The sequence below is a fragment of the Pistacia vera genome, unplaced genomic scaffold, assembly GCF_008641045.1.
Source record: "Pistacia vera cultivar Batoury unplaced genomic scaffold, PisVer_v2 Contig332, whole genome shotgun sequence".
NCBI lineage: Eukaryota > Viridiplantae > Streptophyta > Magnoliopsida > Sapindales > Anacardiaceae > Pistacia > Pistacia vera.
In genome coordinates, this window is record NW_022196149.1 from 358,507 (window position 1) to 368,444 (window position 9,938).

Here is a 9,938-nt window from a genome sequence, read left to right on the forward strand (position 1 = left end):
GAAAATTGAGCCTATAATATTTGAGAATTTAAAAGAACTAAAGGCGAGGTTAGGACATGGACATCAACTACGTGTTAATTTTGTATTAGTTGAAAGAGACACGTTATAAGACCTAATCTTCGAGTGGTTGTAGCTGATTTTGCGTGGTTAAATATGAGGCCGCTACGTGTCCCTGGAGGTTCGTCTTCGTCCGAAACTTTTTTCCATTGGCGCAAGTTTGTTTGCCAAACCGAGTCAGCCTCACGTTTCGTGAAACCGGGCACAAAAACCAGCCGCTTTAGCCGCTCAGCTTAAGCTTCTCGAGAGTACACTTCTTTTGCCAACTACTTTACTGCTCACGCACCTTATGCATTTTACGCTGACATGCGATGATACAATGCTGTGCACTAAATGCTATTTACAAAACGATAATTTCGACTTCAATTGTAAATTTATCAAATATTATGGCTGAAATTGCCAAGAAAACAAAATCAATCACGAATTTATTATGAATAGTACTATATATACTAGTTCAATTATATAAATTAATGTGTTGTAATATGGTTGAATGATTTTAAATTAATGATAATTTAAATAAATTAAATAAGATGATATGCTAAATATATAAGATTACCACATCAATTTGTAAAAAATAATTTATATAATTAGTTTATATGCATATGTAATAATAATCATTTATTATTATCAAGTTAAAACTTTTGGACAAATAAACTCATGAGGACTTCCATAAAGAGTTTATTTAATATTAAAATTATAAGAAAATCTCTGATATTATACACAAGTTGTTTCTTATTATGTACAAATATATAAGCTTTCAATATACTATTTAATGTTTAATTAGTCTCAAATATAACCAATTTACTTGTGAGCCATTAAAAAATTAAGTACCCATTTGATATAGAATTTAAATATAGTTTTTGGTTTTTAAAAATAAAGAATACAATAAATCTTTTGAAAATGTGTTTAGTAAAAATGAGTTGAATTGTTTTAAAAAAAATAGTTTTTGAATACAATCATAAAAATTGGTATAAAATTAAAAAAACGTTTTTATAATTTTTAACAGTTTTTAAATTTGAAAATAATTTTTTTAAATTTTATTTCAGATACAATTTCAAACATTTAAAAAAATTAAGATACAAATAAAAAAATTATATTTTAATTATTAAAAATGATTTTTAATCATAAACCAAACCAATCCTAAGTTTTTATCCGATTCTTGAATAACAAATACATATATTTTAATATAATAGTCTTTTTCTATAAAAATATTGTGTTGGATAAATATAAATAATGTTTTAAAAAAATAATATGATTTATTTTACATCAAATAAATGACCCTGCGAAAGAAAATAGGGCGTCCCGAAGCCACGCGCAAGCAAAAAGCTGGTGTAAAGGCTGTAAAACCGACTCAAATTAAAATTTTAAAAAATTAACTGCTTGCTACGCTGAAACCGTAGCTGTCCCAAAACCTCAGAAAGCCATTTTTATATACCTCTTTTCATTTGCTCTCAGATATTTTCCGAAACCCTAGGTTTTCAAAAACAAAAAAGATAAATTCAAATAAACCCAAAATTAAACTGATTGATTACGTGTATAGATCGGGTGGGGGCATCACCTGTGTTTTTTATATACCTCTTTTCATTTGCTCTCAGATATTTTCCATGCCCCCCTCTCTCTCTCTCTTTTCTTCTCTAGCGTTTTCTGCAACATTTTCACTGTCTCCTTCTAAGAAGCAGATCTCTTGTCATTTTTTACCCTTTACGTTCATCTGTGAATTCGATTTTTTCTTTAATTTTGACATTCTCTTTCGCCAAGGGATTTGCATTTTTGTGAATTTATGTTTACGTATTTGTACGTCGGAGCTCCTTCATGTTTAGTGCTGGTTCCTTTGCCGTAATTTGTTGCTCGAATCTATGATGACCTTTTAGTTTGAGGTAATTTACATATATATTTTTTATGTTCCGGTGCCTTCGCATATGAATATAATGTGTTTCTGCAATATACTTAGGATTTGTTTGGTTGTTGAGAAACTTTGAAGGAAAATAAAGGCGCAAAGCGGACGGAGAACTGATTACTTACTTGCAGACACATTTTAAATCCCTAATTGTCATTACTTTGACGGTTTTTGGTTAATTAACCAATATTTTATTTAATCAAACTAGCTTTGATGATTTATGTTTCATTATTATTGATTTCAGTAGCTCTATCTGTTTCTTTGTTATTTCTTGTACTGTTTACTTAGATCAATTGTATTTACTTCATTTCTGTGTTATATTCAGATACTAGTTTGTCGAAGGGTGGACTTTGATTAAAGGAATGTTTGCGTTTGTCTTTCAGGTGAGTGATAATTTTTCCTTTTCTTTAAGTATCTTTTATTTCTTTTGATGGTTAGGTGTATAGTGTTTAGTACAGCTTACGTTTGAGATTGTTGGGACTTTTTAGAACTTTAATTGAATGCACTCATTGTTTTTCTACCGAGATGTTAAGTGTATGTCAGATTATACATGATTGGGCAGCAGTTATTTACTTTTAATAGGCTGACATTTCATTAGATTTGTACCACTTCCACATTTTTATGTTTCTTTGCTAACAATCGTCACAGCCATGAATAATGATTTTCCTATGCTAGCATCCATGGTCTTTTCAATAAGCTTGTACTATAAAGTCACATAAAATATTGATAAGGCCATCAGTTTTCTTTTAATTTTGTTAGAATCAAATGGCAGTTATCATTTGACCAAAAACTAAGACGGTTAGTAGAGATTGCCACGGGCCTTCCCTGTTTAGTAGGATCTTGGCTAATCTGGCTAACAATCCCCCTAAATTTGCCTGGAAATAGTAAGTGTCCTTAGGGATTTGAACTCATCCCTAGTACGTGCCAAAAATATTATGCTTTCCTAGGGAACTTAACTTATGACCAAATAATGGCACTACAAAAACTTTTTGGGACGATATTTTTTTTTTTTGATAATCCAGAAATCTCTGCACTTGCTTGACAAGCCGAGTTCGAAGAATTGGAGCCCTCGCCGAACCTGCAATCTTTGGGAATCAGGAAACGATGGCCTTTGGCCATGCTAGTGCCCATGAGGGGGCTCGAACCCCAGACCTTGTGGGAGAACACCACAAGTCTGTCCATGCGCGAGCTCTAATATCAATATATTTTCCTTAATAATTGAACCTCTGATTATGCTTTCAATTATTAAGGAAAGCATACTACTTGACTGTGATTATGCACACCTACGGTTTGATTATGACTAGGTGTTGTTGCTCAACCCAAACCTTGAGAATAAAAGAATCTAAAACCAATATGTGTAAGTCTTTATGGTGGAAGGCATTGAGACTTGTCCTTACTGTATGTGTTAGGTAACTATTTTACTCAAAAGCTTAAATTAATAGGTAAGAGTTGAGCAACAATATTTAAGCTCTTAATTCCTCCCTCATATTGTTGTTTGAATGGAATAATTTTGTAATAAATAACTCATTCTGGTTTATATTTATATAATGTTTGTAGTTATTTGTTCAATATGCTTATCCCCTTATATAACTAGTAGTTATAACTTTATTGGAGGAACTATATGAGAAGACGCTTGCAATTTTAGTGTTCACTATCTCAAATGTCATATTTTAGAATCTAAGTAGATTGATCCTACTAGCTACCTTAGGTAATTGTATACAATTTTTTGGATGATAGTTCGAGTAAAACATATAAAAGGCTTAGTTCAGCTATGCAACAAGTGGCATTGTGAACAACGATACTACAAAGAAGTAAGACATAATTCCAAATAGGACTTATCTTGATTGATTTTCTCCATATTTAAGTAATAATAATTAACTTTGAGAAACTTATAATGATTTGTTGGTAAGATGTGGAAGGATTTTGGTTTAGAGCGATTTTCAAAGTGGGGGTTTGAAGTTACAATTATGCTGGAGTTGCATAGTTTGGGAATGTGATTGAGAGTATAAGTTGAAAGCTTTTTCGTATCGGTTAGACAAGATCAAATAAACTTGATAGCTCATGATGTAATGCGTCCTGAAATATTATGTGGCACCTTTTAAAAAGGAAATAATTTTTGAATTTATTCTCTTATAGAATGCTTCCAAGTTATTCAGAAAACCATCTTTATTGCTGTGTTATTGACAATTATAATTCTAAACCTTAATAATGGAGTGCAATATGTTCATGATTAGGTTGGAATGGTTGGAAGTTAGGAGGCTGAATTTAAGAAGGTATTAGTTAGAAATGATTTTAATAAAATTTGACTCTACTTGGTAATGCCTTTAGATGAGGCTAGTGACTATGGAACATGAGAAGAATAAGGTGGTGGGTGCATGTCTTTATTAAAAACCTGTATAATAGTGGAGTTATGGTGATGTTGTAAAGTTTATAGCATCAATTTTTTAGCTTTTCAAGAAAGAAAGAAGGCCAAATCTCTCATCGGTTTTTTGATATCTTTGTGGATTGGGGGGGATTCAAGTAAATTTTTAATTATTGAGAGTTAGCATGTAATATTTGCTAGTAGTTTCTTATTGTATTCATAGTATTTGATCATCTTGTCAAATTAGAGATTTACTTGACTTCATGAAGTGTCTGGTTTTAGGGTTTGAAATTCTTGGAAACTATCAAAGAGCAAATGTTTTGATTTAAAATCTTATAAATTAGACAACATTTGAAATACTCTCTATGAGCAATATTCGAACAAGCCAGAACTCGACTCGACAAGCTCGCGAGCCGAGCCAAGCTTGACATATTATAAATTATTTTTCCCCTTTATCTCTTCTTTCTATCTTTTATGGTTTTAACTTTGACCCCCTCTTCTTCTTTTCTTTTTTCATCTTTCTCCAGATTTCCTCCTCCTTCCATTCTCTTCCTTTCTTTTTTTTTTTATTTTCTTTCCCCTCATTTTCCTTTCTTTTTTTTTTTATTTTCTTTCCCCTCATTTCTTCTTCTCTCATTTTTCTCGGTTTACCATGGCTGCCATGTGTGATTGAGGCCATAAAGGCGGCCAAATATGGTTGGCCGTGTGGGCTACAACGCTGACCAAATCTGGTCGACCATGTAGTCCATGTGGCAGGCTAGATTTGACTACCCACATAGACCATGCTGACGGACAGATCTACCATACTAAATCCTCCAGGTGGGCTTAGTGATGAAGATGATAAAAAATGTTAAGCAAATTTAGCTTCTCGAAGTACCTTTACTTTCGTTTGGTTCTTGTTTTTCAATAGTGCTGTGTTTTTCATGTCCTTGATGACCATCATGATACTCACCAACAATTATCCTAAGTTTTGGGAGCTTATATTGCAATACTTGCAATGATGCTTACCTATGATGGTGCAATGGCATCAATTTCACTTAGTGGGCATTTCCAAATATTCATCATTTTGCTTGCCTTCTTAATGCTTGTACCTTTCCCCTTTGCAGTTGATAAAATAAGAAAATGTAGGAGACTTGGAGAGTTTATTTCTGTGAGCTCGAGCTCGATTAGTTGAGTTCAAGCCCGAGCTCGAACTCGAATTTTTAGCTTCGAGCTCGAGCTTGAGTTCGATTTTTCAAGCTCACCAAGCTCGAGCTCAACACTACAACAACTGAGCAAGCTCAGCTCGGCTCGGCTTGTTTACACCCCTAGATATGAAATGATAGGTATAATTTTTTTTTTTTTTTTTTTAAATTATGTGAATGCTGTAAGAAATTAAAGAGTTTTGGAATCAATGGATGTTTCAAGTGAAAAAATGTTGAAGATGTGATGGATTACTTGTAAGTTGTAAAACTCAAAATCTAAGGCTCATGAGGTATCAAATTGTCAAATTTCTCGATTAGAGAGGGTTGCTCTATTGTATGTTTATCCCTTTTTTAATTCTTACAAGACCTTTTAGATAAGAACCGAAAATGAAATCTTGTGAGCTATATGGGAAGCTATAACATATTGAGTTATTTCAATGGGTTGGATCTATCTCATTGTATTAAGTATGCTCATCAACCGAACAACTTCCATACAAATAAGTACGATTTTGATGGGAAGTGTAACATCCAAAATCTAAGAAATCTAAGGCATTGACTTGAGGCCAAGATTGAAAATACTTGTAGATCCCGTTCTCATGGAGTGAAATGTGAGAATAAAACCAAGTAGGTTAGTTAGAAAACTCAAAACAGTTAATATCGTTGTATTTTGGGAAAGTGGAATTCAATTTAATTCTGCTCGTAACCATTTTGTTCTTCTTCTCCATTTATTAAAGGGTTAGAAAGCAAAAACAGACCAAATTTCAATTTATACCTAAAGTGCTAAATGTTTTGATGAATTTACGAATGTGAATGTTGATATATCTATTTTATTTTTCATGAACCACCTTAAAATTGACGGCATTAATTTCATGATCCTAATATTATTAATGATTCATTTGTATATGATTACATCAGTTTATATTATTGCACCAAACCGCAAGATTACCCTCAAGTTTTTATATTGGATCAAATCTACTTAATCTCATCACTTTTTAACTGATCTAACAATAAATTAATTAGGGCCTCTTTATGTAGTGCCATAGATATTTTCCACATTAGAAATACCACTTTTCCATCGAGTTTGCTTTAATAACACTTTTTCACGCAAAAAAGTTTAAAAATACTATTTTTTTCACCTAAAGTTTATATTTCGTTTCCAAAGCCTATTCTGACGGAGAAATTCTCTCTGTCATCACAATTTAAATATTCGGTCTCCTCTTTATAAAACCTCTCTAATCACACGACACCTGATTTCTTGTCGATTGTTGGTCATCGCAAAGCTAGATTTCATGTTCTTGATGATTTCTGATTTATTTTTTATGGTAAATATTCAATGGTCACCACCATTTAATCCACTAGCCTCCACTCTACAAATACCTTTCTACCCTGGTTCTTGGTAACTCGTCGAACGTCGACTGAGAAAGTGAAATATATTTTAGGTATTAACAAAATATAACTTTTAAGTAAGAAATGGTCATTAGGCAAACATTGGTAGGGAAAAGCAATTTATTTTTATTTATTATTCCACAGATTACAAGAGAATTGATAATACTTTGTTAATCGAGATTAAAAATACTTAATGATAATATCCACACTTAGAGATATATTCGCTATACAACAAACAAAGTACGGCACCCATATTATATAATAGAGAACATTATATGCATAAAATAAACAAGATCGGCACCATGTTATATGATAGTAACAATATATATATCATATTATGATAATCATATTCTATAAAAATCATAGCTCTATTGATCTCCATCATAAAATCTTTCCGAGCTCCCACTTATAAGAGCTTTGATTCAATTGGGTAAACTTTAATTAGTAAACCAATTTAATTATTTATGCTTTGATAAGGACACAGTCATCTCTGTAAAACCTTGTTAATTCAATTTATTCTCTTTATTCACGTGACATTAATCTATCACCTTTTCAAATTTTTTCCTGAAAACCATGATATTGTGAATGGTGAATCTTCTCTTAACTTTCTTCTATATTATTTATTCATCTTCCAAAATATCTTGCTTAAAAGCCAGGTGGCACCACAACCTCTGAAATATCTTCGTCCTTGGACATTATTTTATGGGGGGAATTATAACATAGCTGCCAAGCTCAAAAGGGCCGACACGTGTTGGTGACAGGTAGGTAGGGCACTTTTTTTTGTACTTTATTTTATTTTATTTATTATTGTACAGAACTTTCTTTCCCTGATACTTCCGGGTATAGGTAACTAGAAAATTGAGCCTATATTTTGAGAATTTAAAAGACCTAAAGGCGAGGTTAGGACATGGACATCACTACGTGTTAATTTTGTATTAGTTGAAAGAGACACGTTTAAGACCTAATCTTCGAGTGTTTGTAGCTGATTTTGCGTGGTTAAATATGAGGCCGCTACGTGTCCCTGGAGGTTCGTCTTCGTCCGAAACTTTTTTCCATTGGCGCAAGTTTGTTTGCCAAACCGAGTCAGCCTCACGTTTCGTGAAACCGGGCACAAAAACCAGCCGCTTTAGCCGCTCAGCTTAGCTCTCGGAGTACACTTCTTTTGCCAACTACTTTACTGCTCACGCACCTTATATTTTACGCTGACTGCGATATACAATGCTGTCACTAAAGCTATTTACAAAACGATAATTTCGACTTCAATTGTAAATTTATCAAATATTATGGCTGAAATTGCCAAGAAACAAAATCAATCACGAATTTATTATGAATAGTACTATATATACTAGTTCATATAAATTAATGTTTTGTAATATGGTTTGAATGATTTTAAATTAATGATAATTAAATAAATTAAATAATTATATCTAAATATATAATTACCACATCAATTTGTAAAAAATAATTTATATAATTAGTTTTATGCATATGTAATATAATCATTTATTATTATCAAGTTAAACTTTTGGACAAATAAACTCATGAGACTTCCATAAAGAGTTTATTTAATATTAAATTATAAGAAAATCTTGATATTATACACAAGTTGTTTCTTATGTACAAATATATGCTTTCAATATCCTATTTAATGTTTAATTAGTCTCAAATATAACCAATTTACTTGTGACCATTAAATAAGTACCCTTTTGATATAGAATTTAAATATAGTTTTTGGTTTTTAAAAAAGAATAATAAATCTTTTGAAAATGTGTTTGTAAAATGAGTTGAATTGTTTAAAAAAAATAGTTTTTGATACAATCATAAAATTGGTATAAAATTAAAAAAAACGTTTTTAATATTTTTTAACAGTTTTAAATTTGAATAATTTTTTAAATTTTATTTCAGATACATTTCAAAATTTAAAAAAATTAAGATACAAATAAAAAATTATATTTTAATATTAAAAATGATTTTTAATCATAAACCAAACCAATCCTAAGTTTTTATCCGTTCTTGAATAACAAATACATTATTTTAATATAATTTCTTTTTCTATAAAAATATTGTGTTGGATAAATATAATAGTTTTAAAAAAAATAATATGATTTATTTTACATCAAATAAATGACCCTGCGAAGAAAATAGGGCGTCCCGAAGCCACGCCAAGCAAAAAGCTGGTGTAAAGGCTGTAAAACCGACTCAAATTAAAATTTTAAAAAATTAACTGCTTGCTACGCTGAAACCGTAGCTGTCCCAAAACCTCAAAAGCCATTTTTATATACCTCTTTTCATTTGCTCTCAGATATTTTCCGAAACCCTAGGTTTTCAAAAACAAAAAAGATAAATTCAAATAAACCCAATTAAACTGATTGATTACTGTATAGATCGGTGGGGGCATCACCTGTGTTTTTTATATACCTCTTTTCATTTGCTCTCAGATATTTCCATGCCCCCCTCTCTCTCTCTCTTTTCTTCTCTAGCGTTTTCTGCAACTTTTCACTGTCTCTCTCTAAGAAGCAGATCTCTTGTCATTTTTTACCCTTTACGTTCATCTGTGAATTCGATTTTTTCTTTAATTTTGACATTCTCTTTCGCCAAGGGATTTGCATTTTTGTGAATTTATGTTTACGTATTTGTACGTCGGAGCTCCTTCATGTTGTGCTGGTTCCTTGCGTAATTTGTTGCTCGATCTATGATGACCTTTAGTTTGAGGTAATTTACATATATATTTTTTATGTTCCGGTGCCTTCGCATATGAATATAATGTGTTTCTGCAATATACTTAGGATTTGTTTGGTTGTTGAGAAACTTTGAAGGAAAATAAAGGCGCAAAGCGGACGGAGAACTGATTACTTCTTGCAGACCCATTTTAAATCCCTAATTGTCATTACTTTGACGGTTTTTGGTTAATTAACCAATATTTTATTTATCAAACTAGCTTTGATGATTTATGTTATTATTATTGATTTCAGTAGCTCTATCTGTTTCTTTTGTTATTTCTTGTACGTTTACTTAGATCAATTGTATTTACTTCATTCTGTGTTATATTCAG